Source organism: Bidens hawaiensis, unplaced genomic scaffold, assembly GCF_021521415.1.
Source record: "Bidens hawaiensis isolate Kalapana, Puna unplaced genomic scaffold, B.hawaiensis_p1.1 tig00022253_1, whole genome shotgun sequence".
In the NCBI taxonomy this organism is placed as follows: Eukaryota; Viridiplantae; Streptophyta; class Magnoliopsida; order Asterales; family Asteraceae; genus Bidens; species Bidens hawaiensis.
Genome location: NW_027493453.1, coordinates 265,413 through 286,704, shown reverse-complemented (window position 1 = coordinate 286,704; position 21,292 = coordinate 265,413). Strand labels below are relative to the sequence as shown.

Below are 21,292 nucleotides of genomic sequence, written 5' to 3'. Positions count from 1 at the left end.
TTTTACACGATTACATCGAAACAGAAGGCAAGCGGGTAACAAGCTGCGCCGCTACTCCTTTTTGAATTGCAAAACCCAATTTTTTAAAAACTACATTAGCTGATCTTGGAGTCATAACATTACTATGCATGACCCGTTGAACAGGAGTTGCTTGACTTGACGATGTTACAAACCGTAAGCTCTTAAATAATGCTTTCACGACGGCGATGGGAAAAAATCTATTAAATAAGGTATCAACATCTTCCTGGTGGGCAAGATCATTAACCCGAAAGTATTACTTCTGATAATATGAATATCGCAGCGAGTTGTATGCTTTGTTAGAAGGTTTTCATAAGACCTGTTTCAATTAGTCAATTAAAATAGATAATGTATGACATAAAAGGGAAAGAAAGAGAAGGTTGTGTTATCCTTAATGTTGTTAAAAGCGGATCGGTCCGACCGGGATCCGGTCTACTAGCCGGTCCGGTACGTAGTTTGCTCGTCTAACTGGCCGGTCCAACCAGAAAATCGGACCGGTTGAACCGATTTACTATGAAAAAAATATTTTTTTTTGCAAAATCTTTTTTCAACCCTAACCGTCGTTTTTTACCAAATTTGTTCGGCCAATCTGATCTATGAACCGGTTGTCTGTCCCTTACACTATCCGATTCGGTTAAGAAAACATTGGTTATCCTTTCTTTAGTTTGTAATAGATATCAAAGTATACAACGTTGAAAAATGAAAAAGTGCTTTATTATCTAATAATAATCTAAGGGGAGACGGGGTGGTCCGTTATGGACCTCCCATCACTCGTGATGGCTTGTGGAACACCGCCGCCGGTCCTCCCATCACGCGTGATGGGGGGCCGGCCGTGATGGCCATCACACAAATCAATTCAACCGTTGGAAGCTTGTTACCGTTGCAATATTAAAAAAAAAACCTTAATTAACCTATATAAATATAATCAAATCCATCTTCAAATCCAACTCAAATCTAACTCAAATCCTCTACTACAAACAACATTCTAACATCACACAAATGGAGGGTTCAAAGAAACGTGGCTCGGGTTCAAAGAAAACCCAATCCCGACCAAAGGTTCGACAAAATCTTGGCGAGCCGGCGAGATTCCGAATACAAGATGAACCCGACACAACCCAATCATTCCAACAACAACCTTTTCAACCACAACCGTTCCAAAACCAACAATTTCAATCTCAAACATTTAATTCACCGTTTTCATCAACACCGTATCAAAACCAACCGTTTATTCCACCTTCTTCTACACAACGTCTACTGACGGCTTGTCAAGCAACATGCCGAACATGAACTTGAACGATCAACCCGGAGACGATCCCGACGAAGACTAGGAAAGGAAACGGTGGCCGAGGACTTCAACGAATACAAGTCGGCTAAGTTGGCGGAAATGGTCGAGACGAAGGAGCGAAAGCAACTAGCTCTTGCTTCAAAATTAAAACGTGACGAGGCGTATATTAACCATTTGAATGAAAACAAAAAAAAAACGCCGATTTAACATTCATCGTACAACTGCACGAATATCTTAACGAACCCTTTAGGTCGATCATACTTCAACGCAAACGCGAGCTATGCTAGAAGTGGGGTTGGGAAGCGCCGTAGGTTTTTTTTTTGTCGGTTTTTTTAATTTATTTATCTTTGTAATATTTATTTAATCTTGTTTTATTTTTTATTTAATTTAACCTTGTAATAGTATTTATTGTAAAAAAAAATTCCATCACACCACTACCCCCACCAAAATTCCATCACTAGTGATGAAAAGTGATGGGATGAGATGGCACACCGTGATTGGTGGGAGCAAGTGATGGCTTGTGAACCACCTCCACCCCCCTAATACTCTGGTATATATATTATGTATTAAACTATTAATAATAACTAGTAGTTTTTTATCCTATTAAAATATCATTTGAACACATTTGACTAAAACAATAATAAAGTAAAATAAAAACAAAAATAGTACGTACCCATAAGGAGTCGAAATATTTGGTAGTAAATTAAATTATTTTGTCGTTTCATTAGAAGCTTCACGTCGTGTCACCTTCTTCTCCATATAAACCATATATACATACACTCACACACACTCATAAGTAACGTAACACGTTATTTAGTTATATCTACCTCCTGCCACGTCATCATCTTCTTCACAAGTCACACCTGCAACACAATCACTTCTTCCATGGCTGTAATTCAACCTCGCATGCTCAAAGACTTCCTTCAAGACCAAAACCTCCCGTTCCCGCGCCGTCGCAAATCCACAATCTCTGTCATCCTCCACGCCGCCGTCAAATCTCCGTCGGTTTTACGCCGGAGCATCTCCCGTCGGTTTTCGAACAAAATTAGGTCAGTGCCACGTGTACCGGAGCCGAAGATGACCAGGACGACGTCGGTTACGGTGAAGGATATTCTCCGGTGGAAGTCGTTTCGTGATCTGACGGATCCGGTGGAGATTGACGTCACGCCGGAGTCTCCTCGGTGCACGGCTACTACCGCTACCACAACTTCCGCCGGTACGCCGAGGAGTAGCTGGTGCGATAGTGATTTCACCGTCGGTGATGACTCGCCGGTGTGTTTCCGTGAAGTCTCCGGTGAATTGGAGGTTACAGATAAGAAGATATTTCACATTAATATCTCCGGTGGCGGTTGGAACACCGGAGATCTAAAGGTAATAATTGTGATTCATTTGCAAACGACAGTTTAACTTACACAGAACTCGAACTCGAACTCGAACTCGACTCTTGTTTTTAAATTTAAAGCTCTATTACTATTTATTAATTATTTTTTTTAACGGATGTGTGATGAAAAAAATTAGTGTGAAATATGGGACCGGTTAAAGGTATTGTCTAAGATTAGATTATTATCGGCCAACTGTAAAACTTTGAAATTATTAAAATCTAATTTGTTTTTTTTATTTTAAAAAAAATATAAAAATTTAATAATTATGTAATTTGAGTATTATTAGGCCAACATTTATTATTTTGGGGAAAAAAAATTTTCAACTCAAAATTTTAAAGGTCAAATGGAAAAATAAAAACTAAATGGTTTTTAAAAACTGAACGGTTTTTAAAAATTTAAAAACCGAAAGTTTTGGTTTTAACACAAACCGAACCAAGCCAGGCAGACCAAAAATCGTGACGCCCTAAAATTTTTGATGATTTTTTGGTTGATAAAATTTGGGGCTTATAAACGTGTCTAAATTGTGATACAGGATCGGATCATGCTTGTAGAAGAAGAGGAACAATTTAGTCCTATTTCGGTTCTTGATTTCACACATGAACATGTAGAAGCCTTATCTCCAATTCATCAAATCCTTGAAGATATGGAGATGAAGAAACCTTCTTTCGTCGATGATCTAAACAAGAGTGTTGAGTTACACGATACCGAATCATTTATAATAGAAGAACAGGCGATTCAGTTAATGGATCATGTGAAAACAACAAGCTTCGTTGACGAGTGGGACTTAAGCTTGGATTGTTTGTTATTAGATTACTTTAGGGATGAGTTGATCACTGGTAAGGATGTGAAGAACAATGGTAGATTAGAATCTAGGGTTTTAAATGTTGCAAAATGTTGGGTTAAAGGGGAAGATGATGGATGTTTAGAGTGGGAGATGGAAGGTAGAAGAGAAGTATGCATTCGAGAAATGGATAAACGAATGAATTGGAATGATTTTGAAGATGATCGAGAAAACATTGTGATTGAGATCAAGAAAATGATGCTTAATCACTTCTTAGACGAGTTATCAATCGATCTTCTTAACGTTTAGAACATACTAATAAAGATTATTCCAATTCTTTTATTAAATTCATAACCCACGATAACAAATTGTTATTGCTGGTGTTTGTCCATAGAAAGCAGTGATATTTAAAAACCGACGTGAAAGTTGGAACGATGTGACAGATGGTACATAGTCTGGGTTGTACCAAAGTGTACCCTTCGACCTTCGTTGGTACTATGTCGAGGTATGATACCAACTATTGCTTACACCAACCATAGACTAGAGATATCTAATTGATTTACTTATGAAACATGTTAAATTGTGCATCCGAATGTTATCTAGTGATATCTATTGGTATGGATGAATGTGTGAATCTTTATGACGATCTTTGTGTACTACTTGTGATGTGCTTCATGGCCTTAACAACTCTTTAGCATGGTCAAATTATCAGTTCAACTTTTACTTTTTAAAGTTAAAGGTCAAATTTATTAAAAACCAAACAAAATACCACTTACAAAAATGTTGTGAATTGTTTTTAAAATGTGAACCCGTAGGAAACGATTATCATATGCATTTTTTTTCTTTTTAAATTTTAAATGATTTAGTATATTATTGAATATGAATGATATACTTTTGTTATGATATTGCATTTTTATTATGTTACTCGACACGAAAAATTTATGACCAAATATTATAAACCCAAGAACCTAAATATACAGAATTCATAGGAAAATTTTTCTCCCTCCATCAGTGCCATAAGAAATTATCACTTGACTTCAGCTGTTGAACTTGGGCCATTTCTCCATCTTCAGGCCCAGGGGCGGATCCAGTGCTTCGTCAGAGAGAGTAATTGCACTTTCTCAAATCTATAGTTTCCTTTATAAACTTCTACTGTGTTAGGCCCAAAGACCCAAGTGTTCCGTTCATAATTTTTTTAGTGCCCCAAAACCAATTTCCTGAGCCGAACATTCCAAGCCGAAGTTTAACAAGTGTCTTATGCTTCACATCTCAAGTATGTACATTGATTAATAGTGTGCGAACATTCCAAGCCGAAGTTTAACAAGTGTCTTATGTTTCACATCTCAAGTATGTACAGTGATTAATAGTGTGCGAAAATACGAAAGATTGAATGCTTTGTAATTTGTAGCTGTTGAAAAAGAGACACTTGCAAGTGTTATGAATAAAGCTGTAATTGACCGTTTTTAAAAAATAATATCAAGCAGAGATCAATTGTAATATGTGTTTTGCTTATTATATTTAAGAACAACTTGTTGCTTACATTTCTATACATAGTTTATCTAATGCAATTTTTTTTACCCAACTCGTTTTGGTTTAACCTTTGACATGACCCATTCTAGATCGACTTCTTTTGACACCCACTGAGCAAAATTCCTAGACCCGTCACTCTTTTGAAGTTTTCACATAAAGGACCACCACCAAGTCACCAACCCAATTGTCCATTCAATTTGTGGTGTGCATTCACATTAATATTCATTAGTGCACAGTGCCAACCTCACTAGCAATATCTTTCCAAGGTCCTGTCATAGTTTTCTTAATCCAATTACTCAACTCTTGACTGAGTTGAGTCTTACCTTTAATCATGTCTATTGGACTTAAATAGCTAGACCATGTGAACTACAATAATGCAAAGTCGAAAAGTCTAATGACTTGACATCAAACTATAAATCTTTTGAATAACAGTTAGTTTGATTATATTTGGACAAATAGACGATTCACTATCGACTTAAACCGGTAACTATGTGCTATTCATTCTTCTTAAAAGCAGCCATGCTTATTGTTGTTCTTATGCAAATGAATGTTGCTGGATCCGATTCGAATCTTCCTACGTGAAGCGGTATGCACCCGCCTTAACATCGAGCGGGACGGGTCAACCCACAAGATATAGACAAGAGGCTTGAAATCAGGATGTCATGAAGACACAAAGCCAAAACCTATGCACAAGCGCATGAAACATCTGCGCGTGGCGCATATCACATACGCGCAAGCGCATGAAACATCTGTGAGAATAAAGAGAAGACCTTGCGCATCCCCGGGATAGGCGCATAAAGGCCGCGTGTAAGCGACACACAACAAATGAGACAATAGTCTAATCCAAATCAGGATAAGGACAACCATGATTGTACTCATCAGGCAACCTTCCAGAAGGTATCTTTTAAGGAATAAAGAATGTGCTGATGTTGACAGCTGCCAATGAAGGGTGGACAACTCAGCAAAGCCCATGTGCCACCACGTGATGGCACATGGGTCAGGTGAAATACCTTGGTCAGGGAATAATCAATGAAAAAGCACCAGGTGTCCTAAGTACACGTGGCGCGAAGCAATAGGAGGAGGCCAAAAAGGCCCTAATTGGGTCTGAGCCCAATCATTGGAAACCCTAATACTATAAATACCACACCACCTCAACAGTGCAAAGGGAGGCAAGAAAATATATTCTAAGTCCTTTACTCATTTTTACATCCTGATTATCTTCTCCTACAATACCTGATTCTCACACCGGAGGGTTACCCCAAAGAGGACCCCTCTGTCCCTTTCTGAGGGGTAAGCTCACGGTGCTGTTCGTTTTGTAGGTGGAAGAACTCGTATCTCGGAAAACCATCGGTGATATAGCACACTCGTACCCGAGGAACGTTGATCGTATACAAGTAAGTCGATACACGCTTCTTCATTGGCGCCATCACCTGTTACAACGGCAACAAAACTACTATTTCATCAATTTTCTCTTCACCATGGTTTCCGGTGTTCGAAACAATGATCAAGTTCTGGAGGATAATGAGCTTGAGGATGTTAATGAGGGACATCAGGTTCTAAGGGCGCCGCGTGACACTACGCGCACCACCAGTAACCACCCCTTCAACACAACACCTCATAGTCAAACTGAAACTCCCCCAGACGATCTCACGTTCCAAAATCTGACTGGTGCAAAACAAAAAGGACCAATGGGCCCGGAAGTTGAAACCAATGACCCTAAAGAATGGCTCATAAACGAACACCGGCGTTTAATGGACAAATACAATGAGTTGGTAAAACACAAAAAGTTAGCCGATTTAACACAAAGGCTCGCATTTGATAAACAAACCATTCAGGGAACAACAAAAAAGACGCGCGTGCTGGAAGACAGTCATTCTGTTCACACCGAACAAGCTGATATTAGTGATGAGGAAGAGGTGCACAGCATGAAGAAGACGCGAGATACTCATGCAGGAGGTTCACAGCTTCGCGCACACATGCACATAGCACCTGGAGCCAAAGCTGATATGGATTTATACACACCATACAACCCACAAGCGAAAGAGCAAGTGGACGTAACCACACCATATAGGCCAGCCATCTTGGTAAAACATTCAAAATTCGCTGAGCGCATCGCGAAGGCTCCCATTCAACACAAAACCAAGATGCCAAGTGGTTTAGGCAAGTATGATGGTACAACAGATCCAGATGATTTCTTACAAGGTTTTTATAACACTGGAAACTTAGAAAGCTGGACGATGCCAACATGGTGTCACATGTTTGCTCGCTGCCTCACGGGCGCAGCGCGTGTCTGGTTCGAAAGCTTGCCGACAGGACAAATCGATGGGTTTAAAGAGCTATTGGAAAAGTTCCAGGCTCACTTTGTACAGCAGCGCAGACACACGCGCGACCCCGATGACATCATGCACTGCGTACGCAGGAATGATGAAACCATTGAAGACTACATAACTCGTTTCAATCAGGAATCTCTTGCAATTGGAGGCATCACTGAACAACTCTTGCGCGTGGCCTTTATACAAGGTGCGCGCAATGATCAACTCCGCAGAGCTCTCGTGATCAGAGAAGGCATGCCAACCACTTGGGCTAAGCTTATGGAAGCATCGCGAGTCTTCGCGCGAAATGAAAAACAAATTGCCCAAGACAGAGCAAGAGATAAAGGGCATCAAACAGAATCACCACGCAACAATGAAAAGAGGCGCAAACAAAACTCCGTATGGTCCAGGTTGCAACAAACCAATTATTCTCCTACAGAAAAGCAAGCGCAACAAAGTTCACCCCAACCCCAAAAAGACATTCTTAATCGCGGAGAAGGTGACAAGAAGGAAGGCGGCAGAGAGCCTAATAGACCTCTACCAAGAATATGGACTCCCATCACCAAAACGCCTTCGCAAGTGTTAAGCACAGAGAATGTCCAGTTTAAAAACCCCAGGCCATTACTCCATAAGGGACCACCGAACAGTGGCAAATATTGTGAGTTTCACAAATCCACAGGGCACAACACTGATGCATGCCATCATTTGAAGGATGCGATCGAAAAAGATGTGAAATCAGGCAAGTTGGCTCACCTGGTAAAAAATCCAAGACCAGAGAACGAACAACCAGACGGAGCCTCAGCCAGTAAAAAATTCAAAAGAATCTGTGTAGCTGACGGAAGAAGGCAAGGGCAACGATCGAGGAAGAGAAGCGCGCAAATCCAAGGGGATTGGCGCGAGCAACAAGTAATCTTTCCAAGAATCAGAGGAGGTCCGTCTATCAGCAGCCCTCTAGTCATCACTGCACACATCGCTCATTATGAGGTGTCAAGAGTCCTGGTGGACACCGGTAGTGAGTCAGACATCATGTATGAGCAATGTTTCAGGAAGTTGGATCCAGAAGACCAAGCAAGGCTTGAAGTTGTGAGTGCACCAATCTCGGGTGTCTCAAACGAAATTATTCACCCCCTAGGTCAGATACAATTCGAACTCACTATGGGGGATGAGAAGCACAAGCGAGCTGAAATTGTCAACTTCCTGGTCTTGCCCACCACTTCATGCCATAGTATGATCTTGGGCAGAGGAACGATTGCCCAATTCAACGCCATACCGTCACCAGCGCATGGCGCGTTGGGGTTCCCAACACCAACAGGAGTAACATTTGTGTACCGAGATCACTTATGCGCAGTAATAAGTATACCTCGAGAGGGGAGAATGAAGCTTCCGGTGGCAAACAACGCGCCAGAGGAATGGATTCTCAACCCAAAATTCCCAGAACAAACAATCACAATCGAAGCTACGATATCAGATGACACAAGAGTGAGAATGAAAAGATTGCTCACAACATATATGTCAGTCTTCGCGTGGCAACATTCTGATATGACTGGGGTTCCGCGAGACCTGGCGCAGCACTCTCTCAACACATTCAAGTCCGTGGAGCCAATTGCTCAAAAGAAAAGAGTCATGGGAGACGAGAAGATAAAGGCCATGAATAAGCAAGTAGAAGATCTACTGTGCGCGAATATCATTCGCCCAATACGATATCAAACATGGGTAGCCAATCCTGTGATGGTAAAGAAGAGCAATGGGTCATGGAGAATGTGCATTGATTTCAAGGACCTCAACAAGGCGTGTCCAAAAGATTGTTACCCCCTCCCAAACATTGACATGAAGGTGGACTCTGTGGTGCCATTTAAGCTCAAATGTTTCCTGGATGCCTATAAGGGCTATCACCAAATTCAAATGGCACCACAGGATGAAGACAAGACTGCTTTCAGAACTGACAAGGGTGTTTTCTGTTACACAAAAATGCCCATTTGGTTTGAAGAATGCAGGAGCCACTTACCAAAGACTCATGGATGCAATTTTCAACGAGCAGATTGGAAAAAACTTAGAAGTCTACGTGGATGATTTGGTGATTAAAAGCAGGGAGGAAAAACAAATGCTCAAAGACATCGAAGAAACCCTTCGGCGCCTAAAGGAAGTAAACATGAAGCTCAACCCGAGCAAATGCACATTCGGTGTTGAAGAAGGGAAATTTCTCGACGTAATGGTCACCAAGGATGGTTTCAAGGTGAACCCAGAGAAGGTGGAGGCTATCCTCTGCATGCCCTCACCATCCACCATGAAGGAAGTTCAAAAGTTGAATGGTAGATTGGTATCAATTAACAGGTTCCTAGCAAACCATGCAAACAAATCTACCCCATTCATTAACACACTGAGAAATTGCTTAAAGAAAAGCCAATTCAAGTGGACGCCTGAGGCCGAGCAAGCTTTCAGTGAGATAAAAGAATGTCTGATAAATCTGCCTGCGCTCACAGCTCCACTACCTGGTGAAACTTTAACGTTGTACCTGTCAGCAGGAGAGCGCGCCATTGGCGCAGTATTATTGGTGGATCACAAGGGAATCCAAACACCAATTTATTATGTAAGTCGGGTGCTGACAGATCCTGAGACGCGCTACACCATCATAGAAAAGTTAGTTTTATCACTAACGCATGCGTCGCGCAAGCTTCACATATATTTCAATGGTCATCCTATTGAAGTCCTAACTGATTACAACATCCAGCAAGTCTTGCGATGTCCCGCGCTCTCAGGAAGGCTGACAAAATGGGCGCTGGAATTAGGGGAGCACACGATCACCTATAAGCCTCGTCCAGCAATCAAGGGACAAGTCTTAGCTGATTTCATCGCAGAAATCCCTGAAGGAAAATTCGAAGAGGCTCAGCGCGAAGTAGACCCTCCGCAAGCCAATAATGAAGAAAACATTTGGAGATTATTCACTGATGGAGCTTCAAACAACGAAGGGTCCGGCGCAGGCCTCAAACTGGTGGATCCAGAAAATCATGAGTATACTTACGCAATCAGGTTGGATTTCAAGAGCACCAACAATGAAGCTGAGTATGAAGCCCTGCTGGCTGGTTTGCGCATCGCGCAAAAGTTCGGAGTTAAAAAGCTAGAGGCTCATGTAGATTTATACCTGGTAGCAGCACAAGTCAATGGCCTTTATGATGCCAAGGAGAACACCATGCCTCTGTATCTAGAGCAGGCGAAGAAACTCACCGAAAAATTTGACTTTTTCAGAATCATACACATTCCGCGCAGTGAAAATAAGTCTGCCGACGCGCTAAGCAAGATGGCATCAACCAGCTTCGATCATTTTGGCAAAGATGTCAGGGTGGAAGTAATGAGCAACCCGTCAGTGGGAGCGAAGTCTGTTCTTGTAATTCATACAACACCTTCATCATGGATAACTCCAATAATGGAATTCTTGAAGGAGGGAAAGGTACCAGACGATCGCGCACAGGCGAGAAAGATAAGACACAAGTCAAAACTACGAAATGCTCGATGGTACGTTATATCGACGCTCTTATCTTGGACCACTCATGAAATGCCTAGACGCTGAGGAAGCAAGCTATGTGATCAGAGAGATACACGAAAGAATCTGTGGAATATATGCTGGCCCGCGCATGGTGGTCGCCAAGGCAATGAACGCAGGTTACTATTGGCCAGGCATGTACTTGGACGCGTTAAAAGAGATCCAAAATGCAAAGCGTGTCAGAGCTATGCGCCAAATACCATGCGGCCAAAGAACAACTTGATTCCGGTAACCTCTGCATGGCCTTTCCACAAGTGGGCAATCGATATTGTAGGTCCCTTACCACAAGCGCCAGGGCGAGTAAAGTTTTTGGTAGTGGTAGTAGACTATTTCACAAAATGGGTTGAAGCCAAGCCACTGGCAAAAATTACAGCCGAGGCAATGAAGCAATTTATTTGGAGCCACATCGTATGCCGTTTTGGCCTGCCCATGGAAATCGTGAGCGACAATGGCAAACAATTCACTGACAGGAAGATATCCAGGTGGTTCAAGGAATTGCACATCAATCAGGTCTTCACTTCAGTATACCACCCTCAAGGGAATGGTCAAGTGGAACGCGTGAACCAAAGCTTGCTGAATGGGCTGAAGAAAAGGTTGGAGGGAGAGTCCCATGCATGGGTCGAGGAGTTACCTTATGTCCTGTGGGCACACAGGACATTAAGCAAAACCAGCAATGGCGAGTCCCCGTTCAGCCTAACCTATGGAACGGAGGCTATGATTCCAGCAGAGATTGGATGCCCATCTTATAGAGTGCTCATGATGAGTAAGACGGATAACGAGCAAGAAAGGAGGTTGGATCTCAATTTGCTTGAGGGACGCAGAGAGGCGGCTATCATCAGTGAAGCCAAATACAAGAAAAAGCTAGAAAAATACTACAATCAGCCCGTGAAAGAATGACACTTCAAGAAGAATGATTTTGTCCTTCGGAACAATGAAGCTAGTCGCGCAATACCCCCGGGAAAGATGTCTCCCAACTGGGAGGGACCTTATCAAGTCTCGGAAAAATTGGGAAAAGGCGCATACGCTTTAAAAGATTTAAATGGAAAGAAGATCCCACGCACATGGAACGCAGCACAACTTAGAAAGTGTTTCATGTAAAAGTTGTCAAGTTTGTAATCAAGGCTTTTTAAGCCATTATGAATAATGATACGCTCTATATGCGTTCTATTACCTTTTGCATACATGTTTCACACTTCCCTTTATTAATTTTGAGCAATATGACAACATTGTATTGACATCAAACTAAAAATAAAACGACGTAAAACATACATGCGCGAGTTTCAAGCTCAGACGCGTTAACGAGTTTTAACTCTAAAACGTCAGGGCCTTAGCCCAATAATATGAGCCTTAGCTCAAATTACTCATAGCATCCATCCTACGTATTGCGCAGCTGGACCATAAAAATACCTAAGCACAACTAAGGCAAAGCACATGCCAAAGCATAGTTGTTAAGGTCTCAGGTCGGGGCCGCGCATGGGATTATAATGGATATAAGCAGAGTAACACATACTGACACGTAAAGGCTAAAAAACTCATTCATAATTCCCTATAATAAATGCACGATAACGTCGCGCAAAAGAGGAATAATGAAATGCCAAGGCACGTGTCAGCATATTCAGAATATCGCAAAAAAAGAAACTTGAAATATGACAACTGTTAAGGATTAAGTAAAAATAATTTCCTTACAACCTTGTTCAAGTTTCAATGTGTAAGCATACATTATATTCAACAAGCACACACATGCAATATAAAGAGATGAATTGGGAATGCGCAAGATGCGAATAAGGGAAAAAAAAACTTTCATTCCGAAACATAGAAGTTTACAAATGATGAGGTAAAAACTACAAACACAAAAAAAAAAAAAAAAAAAAACAAGAAGGGCTTTTCAAGTCTCTATGTTAATATCAGCCTCTTCATCTTCCTCATCATAATTTCCTCCCTCAGCATCTGGCGCAGCCCGCTCCTCGTCATCTCCAAACTTACCATAATCAAGCTGTTCGTCTTGAATATAGTCGTCTTCTGTCATGATAGCGTCAGGAGTAGGTCCTTGGGCCACGCCAGAGCCGCTGGCAGAGGTAGCGTTGCCCGCGCCATCATCATTGCCACCAATCCCTTCACATTCATCAAGTAATTTCTTTAAAGCGCCAAGATCGGGCTGGTCAGCAAGCGCGGCTATCTGCAAGTCACAAGGAACAGTATAAGTACAAAAGATTATGAAAATAAGTCAAGTAAACTCATTAAGGTTAAAATATCTGCTCAAGGATGGGAATTGGAGTATTCAAGTACTTCTCCCCCACCTCAGCCATGTCAGCGCAGACAGCGTCAAGCTGATAAGGGTAGTCGGATGGATTCTTCTTTAGCATGCCATATTCATAACCATCCTTAAACCCCTCAGCCCGACCCACCAAGCGCGACGCCGCATTACAGTCCATCACAAGGGTCTGGAAATCGTCTGAATATTTCATGGCATAAGCGCAACGAGTCACACCCTGTGAAATCAGCCAATGACGATCCTGCGCAAGAGAAGAGACAGACGTCTCAAAAGCAGGAATCTGAGAGTTTAACAACTCAACAGTTTCTTTGGCTTGCTTCAGATCTTCCTTTTCGGACGCCGCCGCCGCCAAGGTTTCTTTCTTCTCTGCTTGCGCAGCAACAAGCTCTTTTTTCAGGCGCGCAACCTCACTTTCCAACAAAGATTTTTCAGTATTAACCTGCGCAATAGTTCGGTCACGCGCCTCCACTGCCAACTCCAGGTCACGCGCTTGACGCGCGTGCTTTGCCGCATCTGCCTCTGCCACTTGCAGTTTCTCTCGCGCAGCTTGCAGCTCAAGCCCGCGCTTCACAAAAGCAGCGTTGGAACTTTCCCGGTTCTCGCTAAGTTCTGCTTGTAGTTTCTCAGCTTTCTCTCGGGCATCAGAAAGATTCCAAGTAGAAATCTTAGCCTCTTGCTTGGCCTCCACAAGGGCATCACGTACCTTTATATAATCATTGCGAAGCTCTTGGGAGGCAGCAAAAAAAGCAGACCCAGCAAAAAGGTGGTCATTAAGCAAATCCACGCGAGCGCGGTCCTCTTGAAACCTCCTTTCAGCTGGAGGAACAGAGTGAGCCCAAAAGTCTTCACATACGCCCAAGGATTGGAATGAGCTCTCTTCAGTGATACTCCAGCTCGGTCGATATATATGATCGGCTCCCTACAAACACAAAGCAACGCAAAGAAACGTTTTAGTTATCTAAACATTAATTTGGAAGTCTGCACAGCGGAGCAAAATAAACTTATACCTGAGGAGAACCGGCAGAAAGATTAGCGCCAGCTGATGAGCTCCTGCCTGCCCCATGAGAAAAAGGCTGCGCCACGAAATCTCGTGGCGCTACAGGGCTCACGCAGCCACCATCAGAATTTTCAAAATTAACCTCCTCGTCATCCTCTATAACAGGTCTCTTCTCCTGCGACATGGAAGAATCAAAAATAGTCTCGCGAGGAGGGCTGCGCGCAGGAGGGGGTGAGGGAGGTCTTGACGCTGTTAGAGTAGCGCGAAATATAGTCTCCTGCTCTTTAGTGATCCCAATGAGGGGAGATTCAGTACTTGTTGGAGCAGGAGCAGAACTAACGGCGCCAGCGCTAGCAGTGCCACCAGCAGCTTGGGTGCCAGCTATAATTCCTATGAAAAAATCAACAAGGAGAAATGATTCATGACTTGAACTAAAGGAAAAAATCAGACAATCAAAGCGCAATAAATACCTTGGCGCACCGCAGTCCGCGAATTAAGCATCGCCATGAAGTCCATTTTCCCCCTTTTTGAGGGCAAAACAGAGGACTTCAAAACAATTTTCGGCATAGCCTTGGCACCTTGTTGCGCCTGAGGTTGAGCCACCAACGTTGCCGGCTCTACAAACATTTGAGTGAACAAAGCTTCATTAATAACTCTATCGGAATCACGATCATAAAACCACAAAATATAAACAAAGTATACCTGTTGGAGAAGATGAAACAGCAGGCGCAGCACCGCTTCCATTGTCTGCCGCGCGCAGAGATGAGGTGGCAGCACCATACCTCGTGTGGACTGGAGGATTGCCCACACCTTGAGGCAAAGAAGACGAGGAAAACTTGGAAGTAAAACCCTTGGTTTTCTCAAGTCCCTTCACTTGAGTAGGAGGAAGATTCTGGGCAACAGAGGCATCATCTTTTTTTCTGTTTTTTACTGGCCCCTGCGCCAGTTTTGCCTTTAGCCTTGCGCTTGAGTTTTTGCGCTTCAGCTTCTTCCTCCTCCCCTTCCTCTTCCACAGGCTCCAACCCATAATTAGCGAGCGCATCTACAATACGCGCAACAGAAATGTTAAAACCAAATTTGGTATTCCAAGGGCCTAAACACAAATACAAGGGCTTACCAGGCGCATCGCTGTCAAAGCAAAATTCTAAGTCGACAGGGATGAACATATCATCGAAGCGATCAGGGAAAGCAACTTCCCCAGCGTTCAGGGCGACAGAGCCACCTTCTGTATGCTCGTCATAGGCGGCGTGGATGTATTCCTTGCTTTCTGCATAAAACAAGACAAGTGATATCAGCAAAACGAATTATACTCGCGCAAAATTAATGCAATGAACAAACAACCCACCTGAGCCATCAACATGGATGACAGGCTCAGTCTCGCTGTCAGTCCACCTCTTGCTCATACCAACCCCCACCAATGCTTCCTCGCAAATATTCTTGGCGGGGGATGGTTCAGCAGTTAATTTTTTAACCCACGCGCTAGATGGATTCTTAAGAACGTCATCATCCGCGGGCGCGGAAGTAATCGCGCGCATGGTCATACAAATGGGAATAACACCAGCCTTGATATAAAAAAAATTTTCAGCCCAGTCATGAAGGCTTTTGAAGGTAACAGTGCATCACTTAACCTTCTGACTGCGCGGTGTGAATGAGAACCAAGAATCTTGGATTTTCGGCTTATAAAAAAATTGAAAGCGCCAAGGGGTGGGCTCCTCGCGCTGAGCTTTGCACATGAACTCAAAATGAGTCATGCGCACTAATCCACAGGGATGGACTTGAGATATATGAATCCCGTAAAATTGGAGGAGCGCACCTATAAACCTCGTCATCGGAAGACGAAGATTACAGCGGGTGAAAAAGTGAGAATATAAAGAGATATAGCCGGCGGGAGGATCCGTCGCCGTCTGCCCGGCTGCCGGGAGCAGACAACCATACTCAGGGAGAAAACCCTGAGAAGCAATGAGACTATCAAACTCAGGCTGTTTCAACTTGCAGGGGATCTCGTCCCATCTTTTCGCCGTTTTATTCTTTCCCCCCTCCTCCGACGAAGTCTCGGCAACCCGAATACCCTTGCCGGTTTTCTTCAAAGTATACATAACCACTGATTTTACACGGCTTTTACTAGGGGAAATTGTGGTGTCTGGGTTATCAGATATACAATTGCGAATCGAACAATATGGTTACTTTAAGCACGGAATTCAGGGATGAAGACGAAAGCTCTTAATCGGAATGTAAATGATAGGCAAAAGCTCTGAAAATGACAGTGGAGATGAAGAAAAAACCGTTCAAAAGGTTTGGTTTTATAGGCTCAGGGGAGAGAAAGAGAAACAAGTAATAATCAGATTTACGCTCACGCGCCCCCACTCGCAGGCGCAGGCCAACATAAGCGCGACACGTGTTCCTGACACTGCATGAGGAGACGTGAAAGGCCACTGTAGCACCTCGAGCACACGAAAGGTCTGACACATAACGTCTCTATCTCTGATGCATGTCAACACCAACCAACCACGTGCATTGACGATTCGTTTTAACCAAAGGGATGGAATTTCGCGCAACGCGCATACAAGAAAAGAAAAAGAAAAAAACAAGCCCTATTGAAAAATCAAACTATTAAGTCTAATATCTATCTTACCTCGCTCGCGCGAGACAAGACACATATTAGACTGGGGGGCTTGAAGGGGTATGCACCTGCCTTAACATCGAGCGGGGCGGGTAAACCCTCAAGATATAGACAAGAGGCTTGAAATCAGGATGTCATGAAGACACAAAGCCAAAACCTATGCGCAAGCGCATGAAACATCTGCGCGTGGCGCATATCACATACGCGCAAGCGCATGAAACATCTGTGAGAATAAAGAGAAGACCTTGCGCATCCCCGGGATAGGCGCATAAAGGCCGCGCGTAAGCGACACACAACAAATGAGACAATAGTCTAATCCAAATCAGGATAAGGACAACCATGATTGTACTCATCAGGCAACCTTCCAGAAGGTATCTTTTAAGGAATAAAGAATGTGCTGATGTTGACAGCTGCCAATGAAGGGTGGACAACTCAGCAAAGCCCATGTGCCACCACGTGATGGCACATGGGTCAGGTGAAATACATTGGTCAGAGAATAATCAATGAAAAGGCACCAGGTGTCCTAAGTACACGTGGCGCGAAGCAATAGGAGGAGGCCAAAAAGGCCCTAATTGGGTCTGAGCCCAATCATTGGAAACCCTAATACTATAAATACCACACCACCTCAACAGTGCAAAGGGAGGCAAGAAAATATATTCTAAGTCCTTTACTCATTTTTACATCCTGATTATCTTCTCCTACAATACATGATTCTCACACCGGAGGGTTACCTCAAAGAGGACCCCTCTGTCCCTTTCTGAGGGGTAAGCTCACGGTGCTGTTCGTTTTGTAGGTGGAAGAACTCGTATCTCGGAAAACCATCGGTGATATAGCACACTTGTACCCGAGGAACGTTGATCGTATACAAGTAAGTCGATACACGCTTCTTCACTACGGATCATGTTGCATTATTGAAAATCAAATCCATGATTACAACGATCCTCATGGTGTTTTCAAATCGTGGAACGATTCTCTTCCTTGCATGTGGCAAGGAGTGACATGCGGTCATCGACACCAAAGAGTTACAAGCTTGAATCTGACTAGCAAAGCCTTAGAAGGTTCTTTATCTCCTTTTCTTGGAAACCTCAGCTTCCTTAAATCACTCATCTTAGATGACAACCGGTTTTATGGAAGTATCCCACATGAAATAGGCCGCTTGTCACGATTACAAGAGCTTTCCCTTCACATCAATTCTTTCACAGGAGAAATCCCGGCCAACTTATCAAGTTGCTCAAAACTAAGGTTAGTTAGCTTATATTCAAATAAGTAGTCCGGGAAAATTTCAAATATTTTTAGCGCGCTACGGTTGATGGAAATATTAAGTTTAAGCAATAATAACTTCGCAGGTGGGATTCCACCGTTCATTGGCAATCTCACAAATCTAATAGGCCTCTTTTTAGCTAGGAACCTGTTAGGAGGGAGTATTCCGAAATCCTTCAATCAATTGAAAGAATTGAGAGAATTGGTCCTCGGAGATAATGACCTCCTCGGGGGAGTTTCCATTGTTTTTCTTTAACCTTTCAAAGCTAATACTTATAAGCATCCCACAAAACCAACTTAATGGAAATCTACCCACAAACTTATGTTTGAGCCAACCTCGTCTCTGGATGCTAGCAATAGATTTCAATCACTTCAACGGATTCCTTCCACCCTCGATATCAAACTGTTCAGAGTTGGAAATTTTTGATGTTTCCGTAAATGATTTTAAAGGGAGACTTAATATTGCCTTTGGAAAACTAAAAAAACTTATTTGGGTCTTGGTACCAATAAATTTGATAGCAATAGTGTTGATTGCAAGAATCTTTTTGATTCTTTATCCAACTGTAGCAACTTAGAGACTTTAGAACTTGCCGAAAGTCGTTCACTTGGCAACTACTCATACAAACTGCAGCACCTAGAGCTTTCAAGGATTATATCTTAGGCAGTCTCCCTTCATCTATAGGCAATTTGTTTGGCCTGACTGAAATTAATCTAGAACTAAACAACCTCACGGGCATGATTCCTGAAAGCATAGGAAAGCTTCGAAACATGGAAATACTATATCTTAACAACAATGCTTTCTCTGGAAATATTCCAACATCTATAGGAAACATGTCATTTCTAATTGAAGTAGTATTTGGTGTAAACAAATTGGAAGGCGTTATACCATCGACTTTTAGCAATTACAAAAGGCTGTTATTACTAGTACTTTATGTAAATAACCTTAGCGGAAGTGTACCCAAAGAAATATTCCAATTGTCTTCACTTACCATTGGTCTAGATCTGAGTCAAAACAATTTGTCTGGAGTTCTTCCGCAAGAGATTGGCAACCTGAAAACCTTAGGATATCTTGATTTGTCCCATAATTATTTATCCAGTGAACTTCCAGGTAGCTTTAGCAATTGCATCAGCCTTCAAACACTAAATCTTTCCAGAAATTTCTTCCATGGATAGATGCCGTAGGCATTGAGTTTTATGAAAGGCCTCGAGTATGTTAGCTTGTCACGAAATAGCTTTTCTGGGCCTGTTCCAACATATTTACAAGAAACGGATTTGAGGTACCTAGATCTTTCATATAACAACTTGAGGTACCTGTTAAAGGTGTTTTTGCCAACACAAGTATGATATCAATCACTAGGAACCGTAGACTTTGCGCTGGCGAACCTGAGCTTCACCTACCCAAATGCACAACTAGCGCCTCTGAGAAAAGTACTAAAAAGCTTTCGGTTCGGGGGGTAGCAATTTCACTATCTTCCACTTTTGTAGGTTTAGCTTTGGTGTCATTTCTCTTGTTTTATTTGTGTATAAAAAGGAGTGCACATAAATCATTAGAAACAATATCGACCGAATCTTTTGAGAGGATTTCATATGATAAACTTTTCAAAGCAACCGAAGGATTCTCTCTAGATAATCTGATTGGTACAGGTAGCTTTGCTTCGGTTTACAAAGGAGTTTTTGATGAAAGTGGCTTCATTGTGGCAATCAAAGTGTTGAACCTTAACTTTCGAGGAGGTTTTACGAGTTTTATGGCTGAGTGCAATGCCTTGAGAAATATTCGGCATCGCAACCTGGTGAAGCTTATAACTTCTTGTTCAAGTATCGATTTCCAAGGCAGTGATTTTAAAGCTTTAGTTTATGATTTCATGCCAAATGGGAGTTTGGAGAGTTGGCTGCATTCAATACAACAAATGCTAGATCTTGCTCAAAGAATCAACATTATCAAGGATGTGGCTTGTGCTCTTGATTATCTACATTGTCACTGCGGCAACGTAGTTGTTCATTGTGATTTGAAGCCTAGCAACATTTTACTGGATGCTGATATGGTCGCTCGTGTTGGAGATTTTGGGCTTGCAAAAATTCTTTCCCTTGAAGGAGTTTCTAATGCAAACAACTATAGCTCAAGTATTTTCAGAGGAACCATTGGGTACGCACCTCCAGGTAAGCTAATGGTCACTAGTCCATTTAAATGTCTTCTTTTAGTCTACGATATACGATACTATTAACTTTGCATAAGTTGCAGAATATGGACTTGGAAGTGAAGTCTCAATCAGTGGGGACATATATAGCAATGGAATTCTTTTGCTGACCCGATGTTTGATGAAGGCCTAACTTTGCATTCCTATGCTAGGAATGCCTTGGCTGATGGTTCTACGCTTCAGATTCTAGATCCAGTACTTTTAAGTGACGACGTTGATGGAAAGACTTTGATTTCTTTAGTGAAAATTGGAGTGCAATGCTCTTTCGAGTCTCCACAAAATCGAATGGATATTGGGACCGTTGTTCACGAGCTTTTCTCAAGTTCTTGATTTGTTAAACGCCCACGGATAAAGTTCTGCAACCCCTAAAAAGCTAGTATGTGATTGTGTTATAATGTTTGTTTCTCCATGCCTCTAAATGTACACGTTGACTTTTAACAAGGTCAAATTTCAATTTATGTTTTCACTTTAATGATCGTATAATTTCATTCCATAAACTTCTTTGACTTCTGTATTTCATTTCTTAGTCAAGAACTCAGTTAACTCATTTGATTATTTCGAAAGCTAAAGACTTATTATGTCAACTAGCTTAGTAACCCGTGTAATGCACGGGCTATATAAAGAATTTAAAATCAATAAAAATGATGTTTATATACGTAGTATAAGTTAGGATTGTATAACAATTTCTAATATATGAAATTAAATATTACATTATATATAAATTTGAAAAAAAATTAAATACAAAAATTGTTTATAAACCTTCAAATATCTCATTGTACACAACATATTTAGTCTTCCCATATTAATTATTGAATGGTACTAAAGGATAAATTTAAGGTTTTAAAATGGTAAAACAAATCAAGAGTCAAGTCAAGTTTAACTAAATTTTCACATAAGGCAAATTCTGAGTATTTAGATGTACACATGAGAGACTTTTAATAGTTTATGCATATATTAGTTGTTTTGCGCAAAGGATCTTTATAATAACAATATTTTGAAATAAAATATTTAAAAATTAGTTTAAAAGGCTTAATAAATAAATAAACTTAAACATTTTTTAATTTCTTGAAATCACACTAAATGAGAGTTAATGAAAATTTAA

The 21,292-nt window shown here is 41.8% G+C and overlaps 1 pseudogene; it reads left to right on the top strand.

Moving 5' to 3' along the window:
• The first annotated feature begins 2,187 nt into the window (after nt 1-2,187).
• Nucleotides 2,188-20,520, top strand: LOC143565072 (uncharacterized; annotated as a pseudogene).
• Nucleotides 20,521-21,292: the final 772 nt, after the last annotated feature.